The sequence below is a fragment of the Amia ocellicauda genome, chromosome 14 (genome assembly GCF_036373705.1).
Source record: "Amia ocellicauda isolate fAmiCal2 chromosome 14, fAmiCal2.hap1, whole genome shotgun sequence".
NCBI lineage: Eukaryota > Metazoa > Chordata > Actinopteri > Amiiformes > Amiidae > Amia > Amia ocellicauda.
This window is the reverse complement of record NC_089863.1, coordinates 32,931,213-32,939,997: the sequence shown is the minus strand read 5'-3', so window position 1 is coordinate 32,939,997 and position 8,785 is coordinate 32,931,213. Positions and strand designations below refer to the sequence as shown.

Sequence of the window (8,785 nt, the reverse complement as noted above, 5' to 3'; positions counted from 1 at the left end):
TCCAAAAGATGGCATGGATTGACATCAGTCATAAATCAAGCCCCCCTCCAATAGGACACTGGGGGCTGAAACCGAAATCCAATCTCAAAAACTCAAGAACCAATCACCTATTGATCTGACAGGCGTATAAAGGACAGTGCACGGCCTCTCTCTCTCTCTCTCTCTCTCTCTCTCTCTCTCACCTGAACCAGTAACTCGCTGTCACAGTTCAACCTGTAGCTCTGTTGCCCGAACCGGAACCAGAAACCAACTATGTCTTTGCCGGCAACAGAAGAGTTAAACTGGGAGAAGGAGATTGAGCCGTATGAAGAATTCTTTTAAAGGACTTTATTAAATAAAGAACTTTACAGACTGCGCATGCCCGCCTGTGCCCACCTGATCAGTGGAGTTTTACAGCTGGACAATTGACTAAGTCGACTGAATACGAAAGTGTCAGTCATTTAAATAGCTATTGAGACTTAAGAAACTTGACCCTTGGAAACGAACAGGGCCCTGCTTTCCTCAAAGACTTTGTCTTCAAGTAACTACGGTGGAAACCCTGCTTACAAGTAAGATTTTGTGCACACCCTTGGAGCCAGAACCAGTGGAAAGTCTGTTTGGAAAAGACTGTTTCGCGAAACCCCAACTTCCAGGTGCATCGACTGAGTGGAAGTTCTTGGACAAAGCCGAACCGGACTGCCTTTGTTCCAAACCACACGGACCTCATGCCGTGTGCTGTTATCTGAGCCTCTCTGCGACGAAGTTCAGATAAGTTTAACAGTTTGGCTTTTGCGATTCATGACATTTGAGAAATCAATTAGAAATGTTAATATGTGATTCATAACTCTAGAATATGTAATATCATTTAGTTTTGCTTAAATATAAATGTGTGTTGCATTAAACTGTTTTTTTGACAATTTTAGAAATAAAACCTGTCAACGCCGAGAAATATCTTCTCATTCCTGTTTAACTGTTTAGTCTGAAATTGACAAACGTTAATAGACATTAGCTTATTGGTGGCCCTGCCTATCCTTAATCATTGAATAATAATCAGTTAAGGGAAATTGTGGTAACAAGTAATGATAGGATCTTTCTCGGCACCTAAACATTAATGAGACTGATATATATATATAATGAGAAGTTACCTGACATAAATACTAACCTGCGTAGTTATTTGCTGTCCAACTAACAATACTAATGAGAGACCCACCTTCGTCTTACAAACTGGTATTGTAGTCAATGTGTTTATAACCTTTTTTGTTTAACAATTTGTGTGTTATCATATGCAATCCCATGGTCTTTGATTTGGTCACGGAAGTGATTTGTCTTTGATTTGTTGATCTAGAGTTGAATTTTAATTAGTTTTTCCCTTTTGTATAATTAGTGTAGTGCTACATTTAGTCTTTGTTTTTAATCAATTTGACAATTTATATCTTTGGAATTAGTGTCTGCGTCCAATTATTATGGATATTGAGTTCTACAAGATTCCAGGATTCGTGATAAGGTGATACTATAAATTCACTTCTTTAATTGAAATGTATAAGTGTACCTTACGCTACAGCATATTTAGATGTTTGTTAATCCTAAGAGTTGTCAAAACACGAATGCAATGATCTTTTGAAATAACATTAAATACCTTTGTTAACATAAAGCAAAATATTCTTAGGATTAACAAACATCTGAATATACCATCCTTGAAATATTAGTTAATGTCTGATAAAGGGGTACTAATTGTAAAGTGTTACCATTGATACTTTAGCTATTAGTTATACATCTTATGCTGTGACTCCTCACTGTTAAATTAGGACATGGGCACTTCAGTCTTACTCCCACTGAGCCTTTGTGTGACCCCCCATAGCATGTGACTGGTACACTCTACTGGCATGTGTTAAAAATCCAACCCCAATGATTTGCTGTATATTTCTAGTTTCTATTAATTTACATATAGTGTGTGTTAACCCTATGTGCTGCACCGCAATATGAGGCCTCAATCTCCAGCTTTCACTGCTGTGATGGATACTTACCTTCCACTGATGTGCTCTACTGCCTCCTGGTACCTCCTGGTATTGCAGCAGTTCCATTTTGTATCCATGGTCATGCACAATTATATGCTACATGTAGTACCTTGACCCTGCATTTCTTTTGGAAATCCTCTCCCCCTACCATTTTAACAGGCTGGTGGAATTTATGGCGTTCCATCCTTTTCCCTTCTCTTTGAAGGAAGAGAGAAATAAACACTTGCTTTACCCTGTCCAGGCACTGTGGTGCTGCATGGACTGTACTGGGAGGTCAGCTCCACAGACCAGCTGTTTACGTCCTATGGTGCATGGACACTGGGACAGGCCCTGTCTAAACAATACCTGTCCCATTGGATTGTTGACACAATTGCCATGGCCTACAAGTCTGCATGCAACTTAGTGCCCGAGCAGCTGGTGGTGCACTCTACTTGAGGCGTGGCTTCGTCCTGTGCATTGACTGACATTTGTGTAGCTGCAACCTGGGCTTCGTCACACACTTTCATTTGGTTCTATATACTGAATATGACCAGCCCAGCTTCCTGTATAAGGAATCTGATTCTGACTTCAGTTAAGGCTCAGTAGCCTCGGTGGCACCTTCTCTGGGTCTCTGCTGTAGAGTGGGTCGTTGAAAAGTCATTTTTTCCCATGTTATACACTTGAACGGTTACAACAGTCCTAAAATGCGGGTAGTGCATAGGAAATATAATCTGATAGATTGATTCTAATATGGGGTGAGGTATTCATAAATAAAATTATTCCAAAAAGAGTTCAGAATCATACCATTGTAATCTTGCTGTTGCATATTCTGTCATTAGCCACCACATAATTGAAATCCTGGTCCTGTTGTTTCAAATCTTTAAAATTACAAAGTGGCATTTTATGTAATCTTCAATTAAAGTATATTCTATGAAAAGCCTTATTTTTGATCACTCAGAGTCAGGAATTATCTAAAAAGGGTACATTATTATTGAGGTCTCTTTTCCACTAATGTATTGGTATACATGTATCTGCAACATTTGACCATAATAATTTAAAGTATATCACATGTAGTTTTTCCTTTGTTGAGCTGAAAGTTGAAGAACGGAAGAACCATGTGTCTGTTTTGTTCTCCTCTCTCCCAAACATAATTTGCTTCAGTGCTTGAGAATTTAAAATGTTTTTTCCAGCAGCCACAGGAAACTTTAGTGGTGTGAAGTATAAGAACATCTTTCATCTTCAAGGTGTTTCCTGTTTCTGTTGACTGTGACAGTGAACATGTGTCCGAGAGAATGCATGTATAGGCTAGTGTCACAGACAGTGGAAACTCAGCTTAATTGCACTTTATTTTTTGTATCTTATTTACTAACCCTTATTTTAACCCTGGTTTAGAGGGCTCACTGTCCACTTGCTTAGCTTTAATGTAACGTAATGTGATCCATCTGCATGCAAGTACTTTTCTGCATCTCCAATGCTTCCTTCCATCTGATGATGTAGATACACAGCAAAATCATGGGTGTTACTTTTTCAGTGTTGGTGTTAATTGCCATAAATCAGTATTAATATAGCACTCAATGGAGTTGTTAATGGTACAGTGTTGTGTTAAAACAGGTTGTTAATGTGATTTTCTTTGTTTTGACATGGGTGGTGTTACCACAAAGCCATGCCCCCAGAACCTTGTTCTCGATTTCAACTTCTCGGCGGCAGCCATTTTCCCAAATTTGCTTATCTAAACGAGTACACTGTCAGCAATTTGAGAACGGATTCCCTTGAATGGTAAGTTTGAATAATGTTGGATGTAAATTTATAATGGATTAATTTGAAATGAATTCGTAGTGATTTAGACACGTAATACACATTTTTTTTTTTTTTTTTTTTTTGTCATGTAAAAGAGAGCTTGTCAGGGTGATTGCTAACTACGAACTGGTCACCGAAACTGAGGTAAAGTATCGTTAACCTTATACTAACTCTCTAGACAATTATTTAAAATTAAAGTTTAAAACTTAGACATATTTGAACCATTTGTAATATTACTAGGTGCCTGGTGTATGTAATTAGAAGTAAACATTCATTCCTCCCGCCCCGATGCCTAGCTTGCTAACTTCATTGTAAGTAGAGAGTAGGCCTACTACTCCAAAAAGTGTTAACTTAAATTAACACCAGCTAATTTAGCAGAGATAGACATGGAGCTAGCCTAGACAGCATGCTTACTATTGCCAAAGTTTAAAATGACAGCGCCCCTCGTGTTTTTATGTTTAAACAGTGATATGAGGGTAGCGCTATTTTAACACCAGCTAAATGATGTGTTAAATGAAGTTAAATTAGCGTAGGCGATTCATGTAAAAATGAAATTCATTGGTGCATGTGATTAATATAAAAAATGGTGTGAAGGTTAGTTTAGCAGTGGGGGGATATGGAGCTAGCCAATATAGGCAGTACGCTTGCTACCAAACTTTAAAATGGCGGAGGCCCTCATGGTGATTTTTACGTTCAAAGAGTGACATGAGTAGTATAAAAAATATTGTATGTATGAAGATTGATTTTGGAATCCTGATATAACACATTTGGGGAAGAAAAATTGTATTGGTGATTTGTCCTTATTTCATATGAAGTTGGATAGCTAGTTTTCCTTTGGACCTGTCATGTGCTTAAGAAGATGCTGGTTCCAGTGGAATGTAAGGGAGTGCAGCGATATGTGAGGGTTCCAAAGACAGACCACAAGTATGATTATACTGAATTCATCCAAGCAGGTCAGTTAACACAGAATGTCAGTACTATTTAATTGATTTTGTAGTGGATAGTTCATTTGTAATCAGATGGGCTACATTTACTCAGGTGTAATGTCTTACAGTGGAATTCAATCTTGTGCTCTTGTCTCTGGCCAGTCTAATGTGCCAATTTTTTATTTTTTTCAGTTTCACAAAAATTCAGTCTCCCACCAGATATCCATGTAGACTTAAAGGACTCTTCGGGAATTGAAATTGATGATGACATCTTTGATGAGCTTATGATGTCAAGTGAAGTATCATTCAAGTTATTCTCTGGAGAACAATCTGGTAAGAATTTGAGTTGTAAGCAAAGCAAAGTTTCTTGTGCATTCTGCTTAAAAGCTTTAAGTTTTCAGTTGTATCATAGGAAACAGAAGCGGACATGACATACTGGCTAAGTACTTAAGCTAGCTGTGCTTTAAAGCCCAATGACTATTTTGCATTGGCTAATGTAAGGAATTTATTGAAAAGAGAGTGGTGATTTTGGCATGACAATTGTTAAATTAGATGTCATTAGTCAATCTATGTTTTTATGACAACAGATGATATCTAATTTGACAGGTAATTGTCATGGCAATATCTTAATTCTCCTTTCAACTGATTGCTTGCTTTAGCCAGTGCAAAACATGGTCAACAGGCTTTAGAGCACAGATAGCTTGAGTAATGACCGTTTGTCATATCTACTTCTGCTCCCATTGCATATCTTCAGATCTATCCAAGACCTCGTTTTGCTCAGTGGTGTCCGATTCATCAGGTTCAACTGCAATTCTTGAAGAAACCATAGCGAGGAGAAGACATTGGACTGATAGTCCTGTAGACAGCAATGCAGCAGGAGATGCGTTTATTTTATTTATTTTATTTATTATTAAATGCACTAGTCTATTAGTGAATGTTTTACAACACATTTTGTAGTTTCTGCCATTTCCAGCACATTTTGTTTGTGCCATTACCAGCACCTTGAAGATGCACTGCTGTGGCTATTTTTTTTTCTTGTTCTTTCAGATGATCAGTGCCATCCTTGACTCAAAGGCAGGTGGTGAAAAGATATTCCTTGAGTATGCCAAAACCAAGAGTCTCTCTGATAGCACATTAGTGAACATGCTTGTGGCAGATATGATCAAGAAGCATGGGTAAGTGAATGATTCAATGTGCTGAGTCTGTATGATGATACTAGAATTCTTTCATTACTGATACTATAATCTGCACACAAACAAACATTTTATCTGTCACAATTTTAGTAAAACTTAGGCCTGGACCTGATAAAAACTGACAACCTGCTATTTACACTTTGTTGTTTTTGTAAGCATTTAATCTCTCCTACTCAGAAAAACAAAACGCAATAACATTCCATTTTCCAAGTGTGAATGCTGGGTTGTCAAAGTTTTGATCAGGTCCCAGCCATAGTCTGAGTAATTAATTTTCATATATTCATGTTGTGGTGTTCTTTGCAATTCATCTTAAAAGGAGGGTCCCCTCATCAAGTGTGTGCACCAAGTTTGCTCTGGGAATTGTGACTTTAACTTGAAGGATCGAGATTCAAGAAATGGATATGTAAGTTTGGATTATTGTTGGTGTCAATGCTTGCACATTTTTAATATTATTTAATTAAATTGTTTCCCCTAGATTATAGTCCGATCAGGGTGGAAAGGCTCCATCTCTCATCCAGATACTCTTTATCCGAAACTGTCAATAGAAACCAGCAGACGCTTCAGTCTTTCTGGTGGGGTATCGGGTATCGGGACCTAGGCAGTCAGGGCTGCCCTGCATATACAATGGTAAGGGGAACTCTGTTTTGTCAAGTTCTTACTATGTTTTCCTTTTGAAAGGAACACTACTACTATGCTGAAAGTGGATTGGGTTACCTGGCCTGGAGGATTAAGAGTGTCCAACGCAACACATCACATGGGACAAAGAGATCCATGTCCATATACCAAGATGGTCCAAAGACTAAGTGGGCTTCAAATTCAACTGTTAAGCAACTGGCAGGCGACGAATGCAGGGAGGCAATATCCGTGCTTCAGCATTCAACTGATGAGTCACAGGTCAAGGAGAAGATGAGGAAAACATTCAATCACAGAACATTGTGCAGGATCCCGAAAAGTCTTCAACCATTTTGGACATCTTCCTCCGATTCCTTGACATACTTGGTAATTATGATTAGAAGCAATCTTTCTGCCATACTTTGTAGATTTTAAACCAAAGTTTCATGAAACAGTGTTGGTTCAATGTTTTTCAGATTGACCAAGACTTCGCAATGCTTTTTGGAGAGGATGTATCTGGCAAGTTCCTGGCGAAATGACCAACGTTGTTCAGACCCAGGGTTATTGCGGACTGCAAGAACCTACCCCCAGTGCCCATTTGGAAGCTGCCCTCTCTTCTGCACAGCACAAATCTGATTTGGGTACATTAGTAGATTACTGCTTGACCACCAGATACGTTTGTCTTACTAACATGTCATGTGAGCTTAAACTTTTCACTTACTGTGTTCATTCTTCACTAAAACTAGGATGGGACAGTGACTTGGCCGCCATTCTGTTGTTACTGCATTTGCTACACCCGACCTCAAAAGGCAAGAAGGCTGCAAAGATCGGTGTCTCTCAAGCTACTGACCATCGGGTGAAATACACTCACCTAAAGGATTATTAGGAACACCTGTTCAATTTCTCATTAATGCAATTATCTAACCAACCAATCACATGGCAGTTGCTTCAATGCATTTAGGGGTGTGGTCCTGGTCAAGACAATCTCCTGAACTCCAAACTGAATGTCTGAATGGGAAAGAAAGGTGATTTAAGCAATTTTGAGCGTGGCATGGTTGTTGGTGCCAGATGGGCCGGTCTGAGTATTTCACAATCTGCTCAGTTACTGGGATTTTCACGCACAACCATTTCTAGGGTTTACAAAGAATGGTGTGAAAAGGGAAAAACATCCAGTATGCGGCAGTCCTGTGGGAGAAAATGCCTTGTTGATGCTAGAGGTCAGAGGAGAATGGGTCGACTGATTCAAGCTGATAGAAGAGCAACTTTGACTGAAATAACCACTCGTTACAACCGAGGTATGCAGCAAAGCATTTGTGAAGCCACAACACGTACAACCTTGAGGCGGATGGGCTACAACAGCAGAAGACCCCACCGGGTACCACTCATCTCCACTACAAATAGGAAAAAGAGGCTACAATTTGCACAAGCTCACCAAAATTGGACAGTTGAAGACTGGAAAAATGTTGCCTGGTCTGATGAGTCTCGATTTCTGTTGAGACATTCAGATGGTAGAGTCAGAATTTGGCGTAAACAGAATGAGAACATGGATCCATCATGCCTTGTTACCACTGTGCAGGCTGGTGGTGGTGGTGTAATGGTGTGGGGGATGTTTTCTTGGCACACTTTAGGCCCCTTAGTGCCAATTGGGCATCGTTTAAATGCCACGGCCTACCTGAGCATTGTTTCTGACCATGTCCATCCCTTTATGACCACCATGTACCCATCTTCTGATGGCTACTTCCAGCAGGATAATGCACCATGTCACAAAGGTCGAATCATTTCAAATTGGTTTCTTGAACATGACAATGAGTTCACTGTACTAAACTGGCCCCCACAGTCACCAGATTTCAACCCAATAGAGCATCTTTGGGATGTGGTGGAACGGGAGCTTCGTGCCCTGGATGTGCATCCCACAAATCTCCATCAACTGCAAGATGCTATCCTATCAATATGGGCCAACATTTCTAAAGAATGCTTTCAGCACCTTGTTGAATCAATGCCATGTAGAATTAAGGCAGTTCTGAAGGCGAAAGGGGGTCAAACACAGTATTAGTATGGTGTTCCTAATAATCCTTTAGGTGAGTGTATATGAAGGTATGTTCTTTCAGGTGGAGATGAGCATGGTGACCTTCCTTTCGCAAGTTGGATGTGAACAGCCCTTTCTGCTCTGTGTCAGCGAACAAAAGAACATCATCCAGAAATTCTACATCGTCATTGACCGGATGGCCATTCCGTGCAAGACCCAAACATCAGTGGCAGCTTTTGATGAGCTCTTCAAGGCACA

At 39.6% G+C, this 8,785-nt stretch overlaps 1 long non-coding RNA gene across 1 annotated transcript; it reads left to right on the top strand.

Annotated features, from left to right (window-relative positions):
• The first annotated feature begins 2,239 nt into the window (after positions 1-2,239).
• Positions 2,240-7,720, top strand: LOC136767697 (uncharacterized). Its single transcript, XR_010821867.1, has 8 exons — positions 2,240-3,749; positions 3,866-3,914; positions 4,586-4,723; positions 4,889-5,029; positions 5,744-5,871; positions 6,206-6,292; positions 6,568-6,888; positions 6,978-7,720. It is a non-coding gene; the product is annotated as an uncharacterized LOC136767697 (long non-coding RNA).
• The last annotated feature ends 1,065 nt before the right edge of the window (positions 7,721-8,785 follow it).